The 22,016-nt window shown below is 35.4% G+C and overlaps 6 non-coding genes across 6 annotated transcripts; 1 reads left to right on the top strand and 5 right to left on the bottom strand.

Moving 5' to 3' along the window:
- Nucleotides 1–6,687: 6,687 nt before the first annotated feature.
- Nucleotides 6,688–6,761, bottom strand: Trnat-cgu (transfer RNA threonine (anticodon CGU)). Its single transcript has one exon. It is a non-coding gene; the product is annotated as a tRNA-Thr (tRNA).
- A 1,746-nt stretch (nucleotides 6,762–8,507) lies between these two features.
- Trnat-agu (transfer RNA threonine (anticodon AGU)) lies at nucleotides 8,508–8,581 on the bottom strand. The gene has a single exon. It is a non-coding gene; the product is annotated as a tRNA-Thr (tRNA).
- A 702-nt stretch (nucleotides 8,582–9,283) lies between these two features.
- Trnat-cgu (transfer RNA threonine (anticodon CGU)) lies at nucleotides 9,284–9,357 on the bottom strand. The gene has a single exon. It is a non-coding gene; the product is annotated as a tRNA-Thr (tRNA).
- Nucleotides 9,358–12,188: 2,831 nt separating this feature from the next.
- Trnat-agu (transfer RNA threonine (anticodon AGU)) lies at nucleotides 12,189–12,262 on the bottom strand. The gene has a single exon. It is a non-coding gene; the product is annotated as a tRNA-Thr (tRNA).
- A 1,126-nt stretch (nucleotides 12,263–13,388) lies between these two features.
- On the top strand, nucleotides 13,389–13,459 carry Trnat-ugu (transfer RNA threonine (anticodon UGU)). The gene has a single exon. It is a non-coding gene; the product is annotated as a tRNA-Thr (tRNA).
- Nucleotides 13,460–21,900: 8,441 nt separating this feature from the next.
- Nucleotides 21,901–21,974, bottom strand: Trnat-agu (transfer RNA threonine (anticodon AGU)). The gene has a single exon. It is a non-coding gene; the product is annotated as a tRNA-Thr (tRNA).
- Between the last annotated feature and the right edge of the window lie 42 nt (nucleotides 21,975–22,016).

Raw genomic sequence — 22,016 nt, 5'->3', positions numbered from 1 at the left:
TTAGTTGGTTTTATCGAGATTTTGTTTGTTGCAGGGTTGAACGTCATTTTTCAGCACAAGATAGACTATATGCATCGTGGCCAATATAACCGGTGGAGGAAGAACAGGCAAAACCCCGAAAAAGAACCACCGACCCTTGAGAAGCTACTGGCAAGCTTTCTCACTTACTCACGTTAGCCGAGCCTGAGAATCGAACCGACGCAAACAGAGGTTTTATCAAGAGTATTGTCTAATATTTAGACAAATTCGTTAGGCAAAAATGTTTAAATCGGACATGAGATGACGGAATTACAAAATACAAGTAAGGTCAGTTGATTGTGTGTGTGATTTAGATTTTTAACGTAGCTTTAACGATTTTGCAGTCATATCGCTACGATGTCTGCAGTGTGGCAGTTTATAGTGATGTCTAGCACAGGGCATCATGCCGCATACATGTAGCATGATGTCCCAACCAGTCACATTATCATGAAACGAGGTCGACCAGTCCTAACACTAACCTCTTAAATCTGACCGCCTAGCGAGGCACCTGTTAGTATCACTTTTAGAAGACTTTGGTATGTCTCGGCCGGGGTTCTAACCCATGACCTCCCGTATCCGGGGCGGACGCTCTAGCCACTATGCCACCGGAGCACTCGTAAGTTCAACTGACGTCTTTACAGTTATGTTAGGCCGTCAATGAGAAGCTGATTCTGAAAGAGAGATATGTCTCACCATGAGTACAGCAAACTTATCTGCCGCGAAAATTTTCTAGACTTCAAATTTTATGCCGTAGATCTTTACTGACTAATTGTCAAGGTTTTTGTGATCATTGGTAATTTTGAAAGCTAACAATAGAATCCATATCTGGTAATTTTCAGATCGATAGAAATGATTCCGGGTACTGATGAGTTGATTGTTTAATTGCATCCTTAATCGTTTCGTTTCAAGGCCGGAAGCCTAAATTGGCATGGGTACTCGTGTCTTCGACCTGCAAAGGAGGAACAACAGATGAGTGAGAACACATCAACCACAGATAACGATAGCATCAGTTGGATTTAACTGGTCGAGATAAATTTACGAATGAACTGCGTATGTTCGCAAATGAGTGTTGTGCCATCAAGAGGCCTGTATAATGTACTCTTTTGTTTAAAAAAATCACATCTCATTAATGTTAATAATAGTACACTATGGTACATGATAATTGAATACTTTCCTTCACTTCACCACATTTTGGAAGCTAAAGTTGCACCTTGCCAAAACAGATTATACATATTTCTTATTAACAACATGTCGTTATTTTGAAGAATTGAATCCGAAAGACCAGTATTTGTTAATCTCTCTCTCTCTCTCTCTCTCACACACACACACACACACACACACACACAAACTTAAGGTGGAATGCGGGATATTTCCTGCAGCATCTCCCAGTATTACCAATAGTAGTAGTAGTGGTAGTAACAGCACTAGCTGGCAATATATTTTTAACCCCTTGTGTTTTCTTGTTTTCATTTTGTTTTGAAGTTGAAAAGGGGGAGATTATGTGTTACTCAGTCAATTCTGTAGTCATGGAGTTGTAACTATAAATCTTTTCTAATATTCAACAGTTGTGGGTTGTTCAAAATTATGTTTTCAATTATGGTAATGATATCTATTTTCGCAAGTTCAGCAAAGGTGAATCGATTTTAACACAAAATTTTATTCAAGATGTTGTTTCTTTATTAATAAGTCTAATGTATGAATTAAAATGACACTAATAATAACTTTAAAATCACAACAGTAAATAAATCCAGAGACTGAAGTTGAAGGAGAAATTAATTAATTCTGCTCATCAGAATCTAAGATAAAATGCTAAGACATAAGCAAATAACCAGGATGAGGGTCAGAAGTTTGTTTCTGGAACATTCTAAGTCGAAAACTAGAATTCATATATCAATAAATAACCTATTTAAAAATTATAAATATTTCCACAATCAAAATCTCTATGCACTTTTCAAGGACAAAACCAAAGTCCTGAATTCAATTACAAGTAAACTTTTTTTTTCTTCATAGAAAACTACATTAGCCAGGTTATTCCAAACTCCTATTCTCAATTACGAACAAATGTCAAGAACACATTAAAAATTGTACACTTGTTATCAAAAGATATCAGGATTATAAAGTTCTGAAACAATTGCCAATTCAAATGTCTCCAACTATTCTCCTTTCATTTGTGGGGTTCTCAAAATAAATAACAGCCAGACTATGCCACTGGTAAGTTCAAATTGCATGTGTCAATATGCTAATCCAATGATAATTTCAAATTGCGTGTGTCAATATACTAACCCACTGATAATTTCGAAATTCCATCTGTCAGTATGCTAATTCACTGATAATTTCACATTCCATCTGTCAGTGCAAATCCAATGATAATTTTAAATTCCATCTGTCAGTATGCTAATCCAATGATAATTTCAAATTCCATCTGTCATTATGTTAATCCACTGGTAATTTAAAATTCCATCTGTCAGTGCGAATTCAATGATAATTTCAAATTCCATCTGTCAATATACTAATCCAATGATAATTTCAAATTCCATATGTCAATATGCTAATCCAATGATAATTTCAAATTCCATCTGTCAATATGCTAATCCACTGATATTTTCAAAATTCCATCTGTCAATATCCGGGCCCTCGAGTGGATGAGTGGTCTAAAGCGCTCTCCGTTACGGATCACTGCCATCTCACCTCTCTCTGCGTGGGTTAGAGTCTCGGATTCAGCCAATGTGGTTAGTGAGAAAGCTTGCCAGTGGCTTCTCGTGGGTCGGTGGGTCTATCCGGGGTTTTAGTGGGTTCTTCCTCAACCATTAATACTGGCCACCATGTATAGCCTATGGTGCGGTGAAAAATGGCGTTAAACCCTAAAACAACAACAACAACAACTGTCAATCTGCTGATCCAATCATAATTTCAAAATATGTATATCAATACACCAACGTCTTTAGCACAGACTCTCAGCTGCAAAATATACTATTTTTGTAGCAATACACTCGTGTGGATACAATACAATGAACGGCACGTTTCACGTATCCATGATGAGAGAAATATATGTCTTGTCTCGTCTGTGTGAACTCAGGCGTGTAACTAAATCAAGATAATGCAGCAAAACCATACGTGAGATTAGCTGTACTTGATATGATCGAATAATGGGCACGAGATGCTTGGGGTTGTGAGGAATGGGTGGAGATTGCCCATAACTAGCACCTATTTTATAATGAGTCGCTTTCAACGTCGCGCATTCTTATGAATAGGGTTTTAATGACTCTTCCAGCGCTTCTTCGCACATTGCATTACCCAACACAAAGTATACACTCCGTGAATATAGATTATCATTCTGCCAAAACAAAATATTTGAAAACAATTCAGTAAAGTCATACAGCGATTGAGTCAATATTCCCGTGATCTTTGGTTTATAGTTTTAGAACACGTGTGCCAAATAAGGATATATTAACAAAGAGTCCTTTAAAATTCTAGAATCTTTAAATTCTGTGTACGATTTGTATTATTCAATCATCTATTTGGCTACATAAATTGAAATGAGCACAACGGAAACCATACACTGTATTTATTTATAATAGACATAAAATGCCTGCACTCCATTGTTTTCATTACTTCACTACAAACGGATCAATGCAAAACATTCCCATGCTATTTCAAAACAACCAGTCAACATCGGCTTATGTATACAGCTGGCGTTATCACTAAGGGCCATGTGCTATCGAATACTGCACAAAACCGTCCGCTTTATAAAAATAAGCTGATTTGTAAAACGCGAAAGGAAATCATCTTTGTCAATAAGAAGTAAAAACAGTCCAAGGAATACATATTTTGAATGAAAATATTTATTACATAGGATAATTACCTGTCCTAGAACGGGAATAAGAAAGGTAAAAACATTTAGAAAAATTAGGATGAGCGACATTAAGAGAAAGCTCGAACATCAAAATATAAAATAGTATATACAGAAAGAGATGCCACCAGGAGTTTCGTACTCCGACCCATTGTTTGGTAACCAGGACACAAAGAAAGAAAGAAAAAAAGAAAGAAACAAGGAAGAAAATAAAGAAAGAAATTACGAAAGAGAAAGAAAGACATATATATATATATATATATATATATATATATATATATATATATATATATATATATATACAAGTGTACAAAATCTCATATGATCAATGGAGGTTGCTGATGAAAGCAAACTTGAAATATAAATAAAATATTGATTTTCCTTTTAAAGTTAATACTCAGTTCAATACCAAGGCATCCAAAGGTTCCATATATTTTCGAACGTGTCCCCTATATGACATTGTCAGGTTCTGGCGCCCTCAGCTTCGGCTGACCCATATAGAAACAGGATACCAAGTGATGTTTGTACAATATTATTGTCGTGAAAGTTCAAACCACATGCAAATGATTTAATAGCAAGCTATAATCTGTTAAATATCAATTTAATTTACCTACTCCATTAACACCAGTTGAACATAATTATAATTTAGACCCGTCTGCATGTCTGTATTATGTATAGATTATGCATCCTTATAGGGTAGTCATTCGTTTTCAATATCCTTTTCTGTTTAACATGATAACTCATTTTATTCTACGACATACAAACGAATTCTTTCTTCGATAATTAATTAACTGTACAACTGACTGATTGCACAAATATTCCTTTGGGAAGAAAAGTTTTGTCTGATTTTAATAGTCGTGAATGTACCCATTGTGAAATTCTTTGTGTAAAGCTAATGATAGTGTTAACGTCATAATGTTTGCTATTATTATACACCTAATCTAATAAATATTTTTTTATTTCCTCCACGTTCAGTTTAAGCTGCAAATCGTTTTGTTATGGTTTGATCATATCGCTGTTTATTCTTGTTTTCGGTAGTTATGTAATGTCGTGATTATACCATTCCCTTAAAAAGTCCCCAAGAATAACTCACTATCTTTGCTAGAAAATCTAGCTAACATCTTGACACAAATGGCCTTAAATATGGTTACATGTATGTCTTATTTTAATGTGTATCAAAATTATGGAATGAGGGAAAAATATCACGGAGAAACTATGCCAAGGACTTTGTGATACATCAACGATAGTTTCAAACCCAAAGTCGGTATTTAGGCATGTACTTTGTCTGACACAATCTATTGCCGACTTCAATGTTAGCAATCATATATGAACAAAATCGAAATAGCATCAAACGATCAAAGGTCTTACATACAGAAGACCTGACTTTTATTGGAGAAAATCCGTTCTTTGAAGTTGTATAAAGGACACGGTCTTGGCTTGAATGTGAACCATCATTGAACCTTTCAGAGGATTTGTATGGATCATAAAAGGATCTTAGAGTTCCGAGGGAACAGATGACACTGAAATTTGGCCCCGTATATTTTTATGAAATATTATTTCTTCACTTAGGTAAATAACACTTCTTTGTTTTCACCTTGCTCATTTGACCATTGTGAACGTGGTTCTGATTGTTGAATGATGTTCGTGTTTTGGATGTTAAAAAAAAGATAAGAGAATAATTCTAATCACAGGGTTTTGAAGGTCACAAAAAGAATGAGATATTAGAAACAGCAGTATACAAAATAAAATTAGGTCGTTCAAGATTTCAAGTGAAAGGGATTTTCCGCATTTCAGGGGATTACATGTCCGTTAATTATCCACCCAGCTACAAGACGAGCTTTATGCCATTATTTAATGTGTGATTCGGCAACAGATGATTGACCCCACTTTAGACGAAGATAAAATAGTATTCTATAAAACTTTAGTCGTTAGTCACGATTATAAATGGAGTGATGCATCTCCACACGGTGTAGTTAGCATCCATCGAGATGCCGACACAATTAAAACGGTTTGATCATTCAAAAGCATAAAACAATGGCTCCAGAGGGATTCAAATTTCGACCTCCATTTTACGAGACCGACGCTCTAACCATCTGAGCTATGGAGCCACCTTAAATTATTGATCATAAAGTGTATTACTGACGTGTTAACTTTACAGTGAACTAAGCAGCAATCTTTGCCTGACATGGGTAACACTTATCAATTGAACTAATAATACGCTATTTTCTGCAGTTAATACATTATTGAGAATAATGCAGTGTTCTCTTAATACACATGGACTTAAGCATACACGTGAACACTCAATGTATTAACGAATATATTAATTCACCTTTTTACCGGTTGCATCTTCGCTATTTTCAGATCACACGAAATATATAATACCAGTATCCTGGACTTTGATACCATCGATCGGAAAGATCTTGTTGTTTGAAATTTTACTGACTTTGTATGTCTCATGCATGACGAAATTGTTAATATTAATTTATCTTTATATTCAACAAGGCTTTACTAGCAATGTACATCGTCTTAAATGAAATATTCCTAAAGATGCATCCTATTAAGTTAGTTTATTTATGAAGTAAATGATAACTGAAGCTGTCACCCCGTTCTTGTAACTGAAACCTGATAGTTGAAACATTAAGGATACATCAAGCACAAAGCCACAAAAGCATTATGTTTATAAAAAAAACATTCTGTCAAAAATTTGTCAAGATTTTCAATCGCGTGATTCGGTTTGTTGTATCTATACCCAGTGCGTTTAGAAGCCATCGAGATCTCTAAAACTGAGGATGATTTGATTATTTAAAGTTGAAAAACATTGGCTCCAGAGGGAATCGAACTCTCGACCTCCAATTTACGAGACTGGCGCTCTAACCAACTGAGCTATGGAGCCGTCAATTCCTCAACTTTATAAAAGGTGCTATTAACGTTGAAACCACTGCAGCATATACGTTGCAAGCAGTGTATGTCATAGGTAACCATTATCGTTATTCAGCCTTTAATTTATGTTCTGCCCCATGTAATATAACACTTGAGAATAATGCTATGTTATCTCAATATATACTTAAGTATAACAATTAGCACTGATTCGTTCGACGAATACATTCATGAACTTTTCATAACATCCATTTCTTAATGTAAACACCCCTTCAGCTCCTAATAAAGCTTCAATGAAAATATCCTATGCCGAGATACCATCAATTTGGAAGATCTTGCCGTTTAAAATTTTCGTTATTCATGTCTCATGAAAAGCTGAAATTGACAACTACCTATATAGTCACACACTAAGTGAAAACGATTGCGTAGAGTCGTTAAGGAGTAAACCAATATCACCCTGATTATTCATTTATTATTTAAGAACACTTGCACAAAGGAAGGAAACCTGAAAGGAAGAGTTCTTGAAACTCTAGAATTTTGACGGTATGTATACATATTGATTATTGCACCATTTGTTTGTGTTATAAGATTTTAAATATGCATTGTAAATATTTCTAACTTCAATAATTTACCGGCATTATATGGTAGTATTTACTAATAAGTATTTAATAAACACTGGTAAACCAATATTGTAGGTTTGCTCAGATAAATTCAGTAAATGCTGAACAAGTCCAGAACATTTCCAAGCTATTTCAAACAACCTGATCTATATGTCTTAGCACAAATGTCGTCGTCCATTCAAGCTATTGCAATCATTGCGGTCACAGGTGAGTAACTTTACAAATAAATGTGCAAGGGTCGTTTCAACAGAATGCATTTGATTAAATTCGATTAAAATCACATGAATAGGTATTTTGAAATATTAGATTGAGTAGTAAGATATGTAACTTAGGGTACATTCTGACATATAGTCGTAATAAAGTGAGAACTGACCAATCAGATTCATTTTTACCTTAGAGTAATTCATATTTTTTGTGTTTATGTTGTAACATCAAGTCTGCATACGTGTTTTATGTTGTACTTAGATATTATTTGAGAGGATACAGCATTTGCTGGGACTGTTCATTGGAAATAGAAATTGTTCAATTTTTTGGAGTATAATATTATTCTGGAACTATTGTGAATAATTCAAATGTGTTCTATACGACGCCATTTTGACAATGGCATGATTATTGGCAGACCAATACATTTCCGTTTCTAAAATTGATACGGAGCTTTTCATTCTTTTGGACTTTAATATAACTCTTTCACAATTACTTTGCATTCACATCATACCAATGTAAGTTCCTCTCACATTTACATTTATAACTTTGACAATTAAATTATTTGTTAAGTTTAACAAAACTTGTCGGCTTTGCTTCTTTTTGCTGCTTTGTATGAGATACGTACATAACAGCATATGTCGCACATAAATGTCCTTGATTTAAATGATATCAAACAGCGTTTAATTTTGTGTCAGTGATTGTGGACATTGCGCAAATCGCTGCATTGAATACCTAGCAGGTCACATAAGGAAATGTGTAATGGTTCATTGATCTTGCTAAAATGTTCTCCTTATCGGTACTTGTACAAAACACTATTTCATTTAGTTACATATGCAAAATTTGTAAGTGGGACGTAACGAATCTGCGACCCATTCAGAAGATAACCAATAGCGGTAGCTGTCAGATTTTCAGGTTCTTCCAAAAATACAACAAAAGCGAGGCTCCAGTGGGATTCGAACCCTCGACCTCCAGTTTACTAGACTGGCGCTCTAACCAACTGAGCTATGGAGCCGCCTGTATCTACATTTCATAAAGTGTGTGTTTGGCTTATAAACTACTTGAAAACCTAATTTGCAAACTGTCTCACCTAAATATATATGATGAGTTGAGCTTTCCAGGGTAGTATATATATTAAACTGGAGATAAAAGCTCCACTCTGTTTTCGCTTAACTTTATATATATATTTCTACGTTGAGAATGTACGCAGACAAATGAATCATGGACACAATAAAAATCTCAGTGTTTGAGGGTATAGTCATAGTGATAACTGCCACATACTGGTTCTTTATTTGGTCGATTCAACTCGTAAAAATTCACACCTCTCGGCTAGACTTCATAAACAGATAGTCCCCTATTAGAAATTCTATACCAATGCTGCGAGGGGCTTATACACTATTTTCATTATTACTCGAGACGTTTTGTTGATTGCTAGCTGGTCTACCATTGGCGTTGGAATTTGGGCTAACTGCACGTACAGCACGGATGCGACTCGAATTCATTGTCAGATACTATTTTCCTAGTGCGGTGGATAAATCGCCCGCTCATATATATAAAAACATGACACTTATAACTATGCAGGCAGAAGAGAAAACAATATATATACGCTATAAAAAGTTAACAAACATTGAAAGATCAGAGTTATCATCAGTTTGTCTTTTCCCACTATAACGCATAAGAAAAAGATACGATTTGATTATTTAAAGTTTAAAAACATTGGCTCTAGAGGGAATCGAACTCTCGACCTCCAGTTTACGAGACTGGCGCTCTAACCAATTGAGCTATGGAGCCGTCAATTCCAAAATATTATAAACTGTGCTATTGACGGTGAAACCACATCAACATATACGTTGCAAGCAGTGTGTGTCATAGGTAACCATTATCGTTATTCAGCCTTTAATCTATGTTCTGCCCCTAGTAATATAGCATTGAGAATAATGCTATGTTATCTCAGAATATACTTAAGTATATCAATTAGCACTGATTCTTTCGACTAATACATTCACTGAACTTTTCATAACAACAGGTTCCTAATGTAAACACTCTTTCAGCTCCTAATAATGCTTCGATGAAAGTATCATATGTCTAGATCCCACCAATTTGGAAGATCTACTGTTTAAACTTTTAGTTAATCATGTTTCATGAAAAGCTGAAATTGACAACTACCTATATAGTCACAAACTAAGTGAAAACGATTGCGTAGAGTCATTAAGGAGTGAGCCGATATCACCCTGATTCATTTATTATTTAAGAACACTTGTACAAAGGAAGGACACATGAAAGGAAGAATTCTTGAAACTCTAGAATTTTGACGGTATGTATACATATTGACTATTGCACCATTTGTTTGTGTCATAGGATTTTAAATATGCATTGTAAATATTTCTAACATCAATGAATTGCTGTCATTATATTGTAGTATTTACTAATAAGTATTTAATAAACACTGGAAACCAATATTGCATGTTAGCTCAAATAAATTCAGTAAATGCTGAACAAGTCCAGAACATTTCCAAGCTGTTTCAAACAACCTGATCTATATGTCTTAGCACAAATGTCGTCGTCCATTCAAATTATTGCAATCATTGATATTAGAGGTGAGTAACTTTACAAATACATGTGCAAGGGTCGTTTAAACAGAATGCATTTGAATAAATCCGATTAAAATCGTATCTTCACTGCCCCATGTGACGATCTGACAGCGCCGGAGTAGAAGTTATGTTCTGATGTGTTATGGTTATGTTTTGTGTAACTCCTAGCATATTGTCTTTTATTTGTAACTTTTATTGATGACTATAAATTGTAATGATTACCTAAATCTGACTTTTTACGTGCATTGGTTCTATTCCAAAATATTAAGGAGTTCATAATTGAACAGGATCTACAAATAGATGTTTGCGTATGTGTTGACAGTTACCAATAATAAAATTATTATTAAATCTGTTTGCGAGACTAGTCATTTTAAAATCACATCGGACAGATCGGTCACGTGGTATCCTTGAAGAACTGAGTCAATTTTTAGTTCGGTCACATGAATAGGTATTTTGAAATATTAGATTGAGTAGTAACATAGGTCACTTAGGGTACATTCTGACATATAGTCGTAATAAAGTGAGAACTGACCAATCAGATTCATTCTTACCTTAGAGTCATTCTTATTTCTTGTGTTTATGTTGTAACATCAAGTCTGCATACGTGTTTTATGTTGTAGTTAGATATTATCTGAGAGGATAAAACATTTGCTGGGACTGTTCGGTGGGAATAGAAATTGTTCAATTTTTGGAGTACTGTATAATATTATACATTTCCGTTTCTAAAATTGATACGGAACTTTTCATTCTTTTGGACTTTAATATAACTCCTCACGATTCCTTTGGATTCACATCATAATAATGTAAGTTCCTCTCACATTTTCATTTATAACTCTAGTAATTAAATTATTTGTTAAGTATAAAAAGCGTGTTGGTTTTGCTTCTTTTTGTTCCTTTGTATGACCAGTCGCAACAAATGGTATTACCATACTCGCCACTGTTATCAGTCAGTCAGATAAAGTCTTATATCTTCGCGTTTTTTAGACTGAACAGAATAACTGAACAGTACCAATGCGTGACGAACGTTTTTAATCACTTTCAGATTTCAGAAAGCTGCATTTCCATTTGCTAATTCAAAGGTCATCAGAAGATGACCCCTAAGCGGTAGCTATGAGATATTCATGTTGGACAGTGGAGATATGATTTTAATCCGATTGGCATGTTTGTGTTTACTTTCAGTGTTTCAATGTAAACAACAATTGTTTGTTTTAGTGGCAGCTAATACTATGGCCTGTTGTTAATTACGGTAATGTAATTTATGCATTTCTCACACAATTAATTACGATGTAATCTTTCTAATGTCCCTATTTAAAGTCGCCTGGCTAAAAGACACGGTGAAATGACCGAATTCGTTACATAAAACCAAAACAATGGACGTCGACTAGTTTTAATGCATTGTTCTCAACAGCGAGGAGATAACATTACTTTAGACTGACATCATACAGGTATTGTTGTGCGGAAGTGCCTTTAAGCTCTAATACATGTATACATAGCAATGAGGTAAATTTCAGCCACAAAGATTGGAACACTCGATATCTGAAATCAAGGCGCAAAAGGATGCATGCCATACCATCTTCGTTTGCCAAGAATTATTGATCCGCTTCTTTCCACGTCAACCTTTGGCATGTTTAGTTACGTGAAACGTTTTATATCTAATTCGATGCCGCTGAACGGAAATGATCCAATCAAACCCCTTGTTACAATTGAATGGGTAATATATTATGAATAATTATCTCGGGTGACGTATGTCGCACATACATGTCTCTAATTTAAACATGTCAAACAGCGTTTAATTTCGTGTCAATGCTTGTGAACATCGTGCAAATCCCTGTACTGAATACCCAACAGGTCACGTAACGAAATGCGTAATGGTTCCATGATTTAGCTAACATGTTCTCCTTATCGGCACTTGTACAAAACTATTTCATTTAGTCTGATTTGCACATTTTTGATGTGGGACGTAACGAATCTGCGACCCACGGCTATTAACAAGTGATTCCATGCAGGTTCTTCCAAAACTGAAAAATAGAGAGGCTCCAGAGGGATTCGAACCCTCGACCTAAAGTTTACTAGACTGGCGCTCTAATCAACTGAGCTATGGAGCCATACACGTTTTTAAAAATGTAGATGTTCTAATTTTTTGTAATAATTTGCCACTGCATCGCTAAAACTTAGCAATCACTACTTTTCAAGCTCTGCCCATTTCGAATCCTATTTATATGTAATACTGATTGTGTATTGTCCACTGGATAGTGAAATCTGTCAGCTAATAAATCATTTGAAGTACTTCTCAATACTACCAAAAACAAACGTCTATATTCAGAGACTTTGAAAACGAACGCTTTTGTAAGTAGAAATACAATGATGCGTTGATAAGTATAGAGAACAATAATATATTGTTGTTACTGCGACACGATACAACATATGGTGCATGTAATGTATTGTTATCCCTATATCGCTATATCACAACGAATACATGAATAAAGATATTGCAAAGTTGACTCATACTAAAAGGCCTTATGTAATCTATATATTAAGTAAACGTGTACAGGGGCGACATCAGAACAATTTTCGGAGGGGTTGGGGCAATATGTTCCTCTCCGATATTCAAATTGTAAGCCAAAACATGTCTAGAGCTATGTGCGGGCAACCATGTACATGTATAAATTAGAACGTATATAACAGTTGGTTTACACTGTTCAAGAGTTATTCAAAAGGAAAAGCTATTTGAGAAATTAAAACAATTTGTATAATAATGTCACGTTATTGTTTGATGAAAATTAGGATGCCTTCAGTGAGCGAGAAACCATCGTTATAAATTTTAGCTGCATCACGGCCGTGGCCGCAAGAATGGGAAGTAGCATAACTTAGCTGCGATGATTAGATGGTCTGGGGGAAAAAATGGTAAACCACCTTAGTTCCAAATTGTTTATTCTTTCTGAATGGTACTCTTCGAAACAATTGTATTCGTCAACCCTAATACCATCGTCTTGATGTATAACATTGTACATCTGCAATCATAACCATGGAGGCAGAGTACGGATTTTGGCATCTTGAATAGACAAGATTCATCATGAATATATAAATGAGAGTCAAATTCAGATATGCTTTGCAAGTTTGCGAATAGTACGGTCTGTAAATAGCTCTTAAAACAGTTTTTGGCTCAACATTTCTGTGAAACAACTGCGGCTCCATACCTCGGTTGACTTAAAAGTAACATTAAACGACAATGGCTCCATACCTCAGCTTAGAGAGCCAGTCTTGTAAACTTGAGGTCGTGGGTTCGACTCCCACTGGAGTCACTAATATTTTTGCAGATCCGAGTGTTCGATTTCCAATAATATATTTGTTCAGAAACTAGATCAGCCTATGGAGATCAAGGTTGTAAGTCGTCTTTATGATTTTAATCCCTTTTCGAACATACACACACATACACACCACAGACACACACACACACATACACACACACTGTCTTCAGGATAGAAGTGACTCAGGATCTTATTTCTTTTTAAAAAAACGAAGTTCTAGGTTCCGATTCTCTATGATGATTTTCATCCCATTTTCAGCACACACACACACACACACACACATTGTCTACAGGTCGAAAAGTGATTCAGGATCTCGATGAATGTTTTAATCAATGGATCTAAAATCGCCCTTGTAAAGTTTAACCTTCTTATCAAGTCGTCTGCTACTCAAACAATTGTGCACCGAGATTTTCCATGAACGTACCACTTTGACGGAATATCTTTTCCATCGTTCTAAAATACATTTACAATAATGTTCTTTTTTATTTTCGTCTTATCTATGTTGACCAGCAGAATTTCTTTTTTATCGACGTACATTTACAAGCATTGATTAAACTTCATATTTATCCCACCGCGGGACTAAAAAGGATTTGTGGTGAGCAGGTAACGGAATGCTGGACCAACACAGATTGCAATAAGCCTATTGGTTGTGCTTAATAATAAATCTCATGCACAACATTGGGACACATTATGTTTAGTAAGGCAATGTTGCGGCTTTATGGCTCAAATGGCTTGTGCATCGACCTTGTAGAAAAGAGGACGAGGTTTCTGTTATCTCCTTGAATCTCTCATGTCATAGTCGGTGTACGAATTGTTCTGGGTATTTGGTTTTATTAGGTGTCCGAATCGTTCTCTTGGTTTTATCAAGAGCTATTTGATTTTATCAAGAGCTTTGTTAATTCGGCAACTTCTCGTAGCACATATATTAAATTCGTACTCAAAATATAAAGATATACATACTGTCAGTTGAAAATGTTTATTATTGGTAAACATTGAGAAGTTCATTCTGAAAGCTGTATAATTCATCCAATGATTAATAATAAAGTTATACACCGAACTTCCTTAATTTCTTTCTGCAGTTCAACTGTTTGTTCATCTTTCGTGACTAATAATCAATGTTTTCTTTGATTATTCTTTTTGTTTTGAAAATCAAAAGCAGTCTGTAGAAATACCGAATTTTCATTAACAATGTTCTGAAGAAATACCGAATCTTCATTAACAACGTTCTTAAGAAATACCGAATCTTCATTTACAACTTTCTGAAGAAATACCGAATCTTCATTTACAACGTTCTCTAGAAATACCGAATCTTCATTAACAACGTTCTGAAGACATACCGAAACTTCATTAACAACGTTCTGCAGAAATACTCAATCTTCATTAACAACGTTCTGCAGAAATACAGAATCTTCATTGAAAACGTTCTGCAGAAATACCGAATATTTATTCACCACGTTCTGCAGAAATACCGAATCTTCATTAACAACGTTCTGCAGCAACACCGAATCTTCATCAACAACGTTCTGAAGACATAGGGAATCTTCACTAACAACGTTCTGCAGAAATACCGAATCTTCATTAACAACGTTCTGCAGAAATACCGAATCTTCATTAACAACGTTCTTAAGAAATACCGAATCTTCATTTACAACTTTCTGTAGAAATACCGAATCTTCATTAACAACGTTCTGAAGACATACCGAATCTTCATTAACAACGTTCTGCAGAAATACTGAATCTTCATTAACAACGTTCTGCAGAAATACAGAATCTTCATTGAAAACGTTCTGCAGAAATACCGAATATTTATTAACCACGTTCTGCAGAAATACCGAATCTTCATAAACAACGTTCTGCAGCAACACCGAATCTTCATCAACAACGTTCTGAAGACATATCGAATCTTCATTAACAACGTTCTGCAAAGACACCGAATCTTCATCAACAACGTTCTGCAGAAATACCGAATCTTCAGTAACAACATTCTAAAGAAATACCAAATCTTCATTAACAGCATTCTGAGGAAATACCGAATCTTCATTTACAACGTTCTGTAGAAATACCGAATCTTCATTAACAACGTTCTGCAGAAATACAGAATCTTCATTAAAAACGTTCTGCAGAATTACCGATTCTTCGTTAACAACATTCTGCAGAAATACCGAATCTTCATTAACAACATTCTGCAGCAACACCGAATCTTCATCAACAACGTTCTGAAGACATACCGAATCTTCATTAACAACTTCCTGCAAAGATACCGAATCTTCATTTACAACGTTCTGCAGAAATACCGAATCTTCATTAAAAGCGTTCTGCAGAAATATCGAATCTTCATTCAAAACGTTCTGTATCATATATCATGTATTAGCAACTACTTTGAATACAATGTAAGCTCATGTAGCAGACGATTTAGCTTTTGGTTTAACTGATTGGTTCCTGGTCAAACTAAGAAAGCTGTTTCGTAAATTGAAACTAGGTATTATAAAATTTAAAGATGTGACACGAGTTTACTCTGTCACCAAGGAAACTGTCAGAAAAGGAAATGACTAAACATAATATTCGCAATACCCACGACAAATATGAGAAGTGCAGTATTGATAATATCATTCTGATCATTTAAACACTTATTTAGGACAAATGTGCGTACATTTTCACAAACAGAACGGCCTATGACCAGGGTCTATACAAATAGCATAACAACACATACTGAGGCCATGGGCTGTCGCATAACTATCAGGTACGTACATGTCAGTTAAACCACTAAATTCGAGAAAATTAAAACTGAATATTTTGGTCGAAACAGTCCTATATCCACTGGCTAAACGGACTATTACACAACATCTGGTTGGCAATTAAACCGTTTAACCTTTTGATACAATGTTGACCCAGCGATAGAAGCCATACAGGGCATACACATAGCTTGGGTCATTGCAACAAAGAGCATGCAAATGACAGGGCATAAACATGTTTTCTTTACGTGGTAATAAGCTTTCCAATAAATATACTAACACTTTTTAATCTCGAATCTCCTCAAAATGTACATTTTCTTAGTTTTGTAAACCTGCATGACATGACCCGTGTCATGTGATCCGAAACTTGATAAACATCGCAAAATTGTACTTTAATTTCGACTAGATTTCCAACGGAAGTCACGTTCTCCTTACCGCATTCAAAATGAGATGAAAATTTGATATTCCATTATACCGTTTTAGTAATTTCAAATTAAAGGATTCTTATTTTTGCCCATATTATCTTTACAAACAATCAAGGACAGAGCTCAAATACGGCTTTTAGTTGCCCAGTAAATCCGATGCTCGACTCCCATTTACATCATACGCAATTGTCCCGGCTAATAAATGCATTCCATCAAACGCAGAATTGAGTTCAATCGACCGAAAAATAAACCAACTGGAAAAGTTGTTTGAATGCTCATTCATTTACAATGCGACTCCGAATTTCGCTTTTAAATATACAAAAACTTATATTGTTTTTTAAACTAATGACGAGCGCGCGATGAATTTCCAAGGTCGCTGGGTTATGCCATGTGCGCATTAATATTGTTACTGTGCATTGATAAATGTCCAATTGCATTTGTCTCTAACTCGTCTTTTTCTAATTGCATTTGTTTTTCGTATTTCTGTAACTGCAAATGCTTCTCTTCTTTCTCTTTCTCAAATTGCATTTGTCTCTCTTGAAGCTCAAGCTTTATTAACTCTATTTCATTCTTGTTTTTTAAATACAATTCTATAACTTTTAAGTTCGAGCCATAGGAAGACTCAGTAATCAAATACAAACCAATTTTATCCGAAACATACTTTCAAAGCAAGTATTAGATATTTGTTATTTCTTGCTTTCTTAAAGGAGTCTTTGCCTCAGAAAGATTATATTTTCTGGCAAGCTGGAATTATTCATCCCTTTCTAAGGAGTCTACATTTTCCTGGGTAGGACACGAAATAAAGTATTCCACTTTCGATGACGATGTAAAAGCTTGTTAGTTTCACTATAAATTTATGAAATGCGCAACATTACCTTGGACGTATATATTTACAACAAAAACTTTAAGATTCGTTCAACCCCTTTTCTTTTGATAGTATGTGTTTGTATGTGTAAGTATAATTGTGTCTATCCATTGTACAATCCTCATGTTAAACATATGGAGCCGAAATAATTATGATATTACCACCAGGTACCATCCTCGTACAGGTTTACGGCTAATATTAATTTCCAAATGACCCCACAGTGCCCACACGTCACTACTATTATCCCCTTTAGTCTCTTCGTCCATCTGATCGTAAAGCTAACTGCAGTTCAAACATGACATGTTAAACTTAAACAATCTATATTTTAAATCAAGTAAATTTATTTATCGAATGTAAATAGCGATAAAATTATATCCCATCTGTTAGCATCGAATCAACTTTAAACATAATTTATTGTGTCTATTACATACATAGTGCATACACATTTAGACCTACAAAGTTCATCTAATTACATTAACAAATTATGCATATGTATACCAAATTTTCATTTATTGCATGTTGCAAATTTCTCAAAACTTTATATATGATCTGGGACATGGTTTACTACCATAAGATTTTAATACATGAGAAACGATTATATATTGTTTTAAAAAATACCTTATCTACCCACAATTCAGTGGCAAGTGTATATGTCTTGAACGAATAGTTACACAATTAAACATCTCCTGTTGCAATTTCCACACTGAGCATAAACTGTTTTAAAGGTTTACTCTAGCGATTATAACTGTAACACCCAGTTTTTATTAGTGATGTTAACAACAGCGGCGTTCGCCAGGTGACATATTTCACAGATCTCGTGTGATATCAGTACAAACTGGAAAGTAAGTGATAACACTCGGTTTACGTCTTCTGTTTGTCCTAATTATTTCTTCTACATTTGAAATATGGTCGTCCAGGTGCCAGACGAGATATACTTACCCTCTTGTAATCGTATACGGTGTTTTTAATTAATTTGGATCCGATTATCATACTCAGAATTTCACAATCAAAACTAAATGAATAAATCAGGTCAAAAATAAGTAACAACGTAACCTTGTTGATCAAAGTATGACTTCGAATGGCAATCTCTACTCAAATCTCAATATTTGTATTTACTGCAGTGCAAACCGGTTGTTATCTTTATTAAATATTTCACCCTGGCCTCAATGGTGTGCACAATGATGAACCATGTTAACAAAACTCATTCAATTTTGATGTCTTATCAACCAAATATTCATGCTGAAAGCATAATGTTATCTCCATCTTGAGTCTTTCTTTGAAACAGCACTTGTGTCCTGTACCTACAAAATTACAAGTAAGGTATTCACATAGCATAATAATACAATTGATTTGGTAGACAACATCTTTTTCATGCTAATATTTCTCTATCATGCTGTTTAAGCAGTGTTGGTGAGCAAAGATATGGCTAGAACATCCATGACATGACAGATACTTATTTTCATCATAGAATTATTCTTAAAAGGTCCTGTTTAAGCTTTTCAAGGAAATAAATTTGATTCTTAATGAGCTATGTGGATCAGCCAATTGATGTTGCACACACGTCAGATATAAATGACTTCCATATGCCATGCCAAAATTGTAGATGTCTTTTAAAGATTGGATACGTGTAGATTTACTGGAGTATTTTAAATGCAAAAGAGGACTCCATTTATTTATTTGTTTTCGACATGTGCATCATGATCATATCTTGCGCTTCTTATCACTAAGGACACATGTGCAAGAAATAATAAAAATTCATGAGACCGTTATATGAGCCTGGGATTCTTCTTCTACATCAGCTATGCTATTTAATTTTTATAAGGACTTTCTTGAAACCTTATTTTGATTGCATGCATATCTCGCGTTCTCGCATCGGCATTTCGTGGCAGATTGATGTCCGAATAATCATTCCTTGAGTGTACAGTTAAATCGTTTAGCAATGGTTTGATCGCGATAAACACCAGCGTGTGTCTTTCGAATGCTAACATCGTTACGTTTCATAACCGCATTTATTTCTCCGTCATGATGCCTTTAAGCGAGGTCATGACGATATCATGTGTTGCGTCCATTCCGTTCACTGAAATATCACTACATGTCGGAAAATCATACAGATCCAACCCATTAGAGTACCACAGCCACAGTAATTATACTCTGACAAATATTTCTGTCCTGGGTATTTCGACCACGGAAGCAATGTAATCGCTGGACCCACCAATGTGGATGCGATATCGTCGCCATGTGTAATTTTACTTGACATCACGTAATAATTTTTGCGCTACATCGAGTACATATCTCGGTCAATGAGCGCCGTTTATTTTTAATTGTGACTACATGCGAGTACAGTGTATTAGTGCGAGTTCCGCATCGTAAACAAAATAAACCTACGGATATATTTGTGCTAGAATATCTGTCCCATTCATTGTCGAAGGTATTTATGCCAGAGCTCAACAAGGTTGACTTTTCAAAGACAAAATCATCACGTCTTTAAGGCCTTGCCAGCTAGTATTCGCGCGATAATCATAAATCCGTCCGGATCTAGTAAGATTGAGCTGTTACTTAACCTGGTTTATAAGACTGCTCAAAAAGGACAAATTATATCATAAAATATATTCAGTAAAATAGTTAAAGACGCATTTTGGAAATATCAGAGATGAATTGAACAAATATCGCATTAGCGCTTGGCGACGCTACAGCAATATTTACAGGAGCGTGATGCTGTTAAACAACAATTACAATCTCGTCAATCAACCCGTGATAATGTTACCTCGGGATTCAAATAAACAATTATCCCACTGAACAAGCCAACGAAGGGAATTCCCGTGGCAATGGGACCGACCACGCAGACGAAGTTGGAGCCATCCGATGCGCCACAGCTGACATGTCGAAATAAATCCAAGCTCCAGAGCCGACGACGCGAGCAGAAGCCCCGACTGAGGCATGCAGAGATTTTACCCCAGCCCCCGCATGACTCTCAGTTAACTACGGCCATGCAGAATTTTAATGAAGAGGATTTTGCATGAAAAACTATCAAGGCGCTATCACATCGTCCACCAGCGAATACGAAAATAGAGGAAAATTGCTATTAAAAATGAAAACAGTTTCTCCAGAAGATGAATGCTATTGATTTATCGAGAACTTAACAATAAAAAGCAGGTAATGAAAGAAAATGACGAGTGAGTTATATTTAATGATGATGTCCTGAACGAAAAGGCCTCCCTCCACTATCATCTGGCAACTCCGGTGAAGCCTGTTACAATATAATAGATTCCGCAACCCAAGTAATTTCATACGTACTAACAGAACTCCAAGTACGACCATCATGGTGTCGGTATCGACAATGAGACCGAAATTTGATGTTATATTTCCCCATTCCGATGACGTCGTCGAGCGGGCATCCACTTGAAATATAACTGGTGCCGAAGCCACTTGGTCTAATCTTTTATTTGGTATTTTACCAGCCACAATTATCTTGCTTTTTAATGGAAAAAACATACGGGCCGCTAAGGAATCTCTGCGTCTGAATGATAGGTCGTTGAATTTCCAGATGGCGCTAATAAAAGCAAGACAATCAGTGCTGAAATTCAGCGTAGTGTAAATAGAATCACAAAAGAGATTCTAAGATCGCAACTACCGTCCACTTGTCAAAGCTAAGCTTGGCGTTTGAAACAGCCACATTGGGGTACCGCATAGACGTTTGAGCATCGTCGATCAAGACTGGGCTTGGATGGAATCAAGCCGACATCGGCGTGTTAGAAGTTGATAATTATACAGACGGTGAAGGACGACACGTAGACCATTGGATAATTAACATAACATCGTCGATCGAGTAAATCTTATATTTGATGATGTTGCTGGCAGCATAATAAACTAGTAAATCGCTGTTAAGTGAATAAACAATGTCAATCACACACCACTATTTCACATAATATGACTTACCATACAGGCCGTAACATCATTCTTGACAATTGTGTCTTTTCCATTGGTATGGTTGAATACAATTGTTTTACTACTTTTAGAAACCCCTTAAAAGAAAGGAATGTCAGTTGTGACCTCCTCCGTGTGCCTTAAAAATATCATTAAAAGACTTGTTCGATGAGCTGTACTATATTTGCCAAAACAAAAAAATAACGTTGAAATAGATTACATTCTTACCAACAAAAATCATTACAAAGTAAAAGGCTTACCCTCCATCTATGAAGTAAACATGTTGTTCCATGGGCGGATAATACTGGGAAACCAAAATGGCGGATTTTTCCATAGAGGACTATATGTTTGACCATAAAAACTGATTCGTTGTATTTTACTAAATGATATTAAATATTTTGCAAAACAACTTTCCTTGTGAAAAATGTGAATGGAGAAAGATGATGCCGCAGTAAACATATTAAAAAAAATCATAAAAATATACTTAAGAGGCTCCAGTGGGATTCGAACCCTCGACCTCCAGTTTACTAGACTGGCGCTCTAACCAACTGAGCTATGGAGCCTCACACAACGTCAGATCGCCGCTGTCCTACCTGAAGATCTCA

Source organism: Sinohyriopsis cumingii, chromosome 6 (genome assembly GCF_028554795.1).
Source record: "Sinohyriopsis cumingii isolate HCF-2022 chromosome 6, ASM2855479v2, whole genome shotgun sequence".
NCBI classification, from domain to species: Eukaryota; Metazoa; Mollusca; class Bivalvia; order Unionida; family Unionidae; genus Sinohyriopsis; species Sinohyriopsis cumingii.
This window is presented reverse-complemented; position numbering and strand designations above follow the sequence as displayed.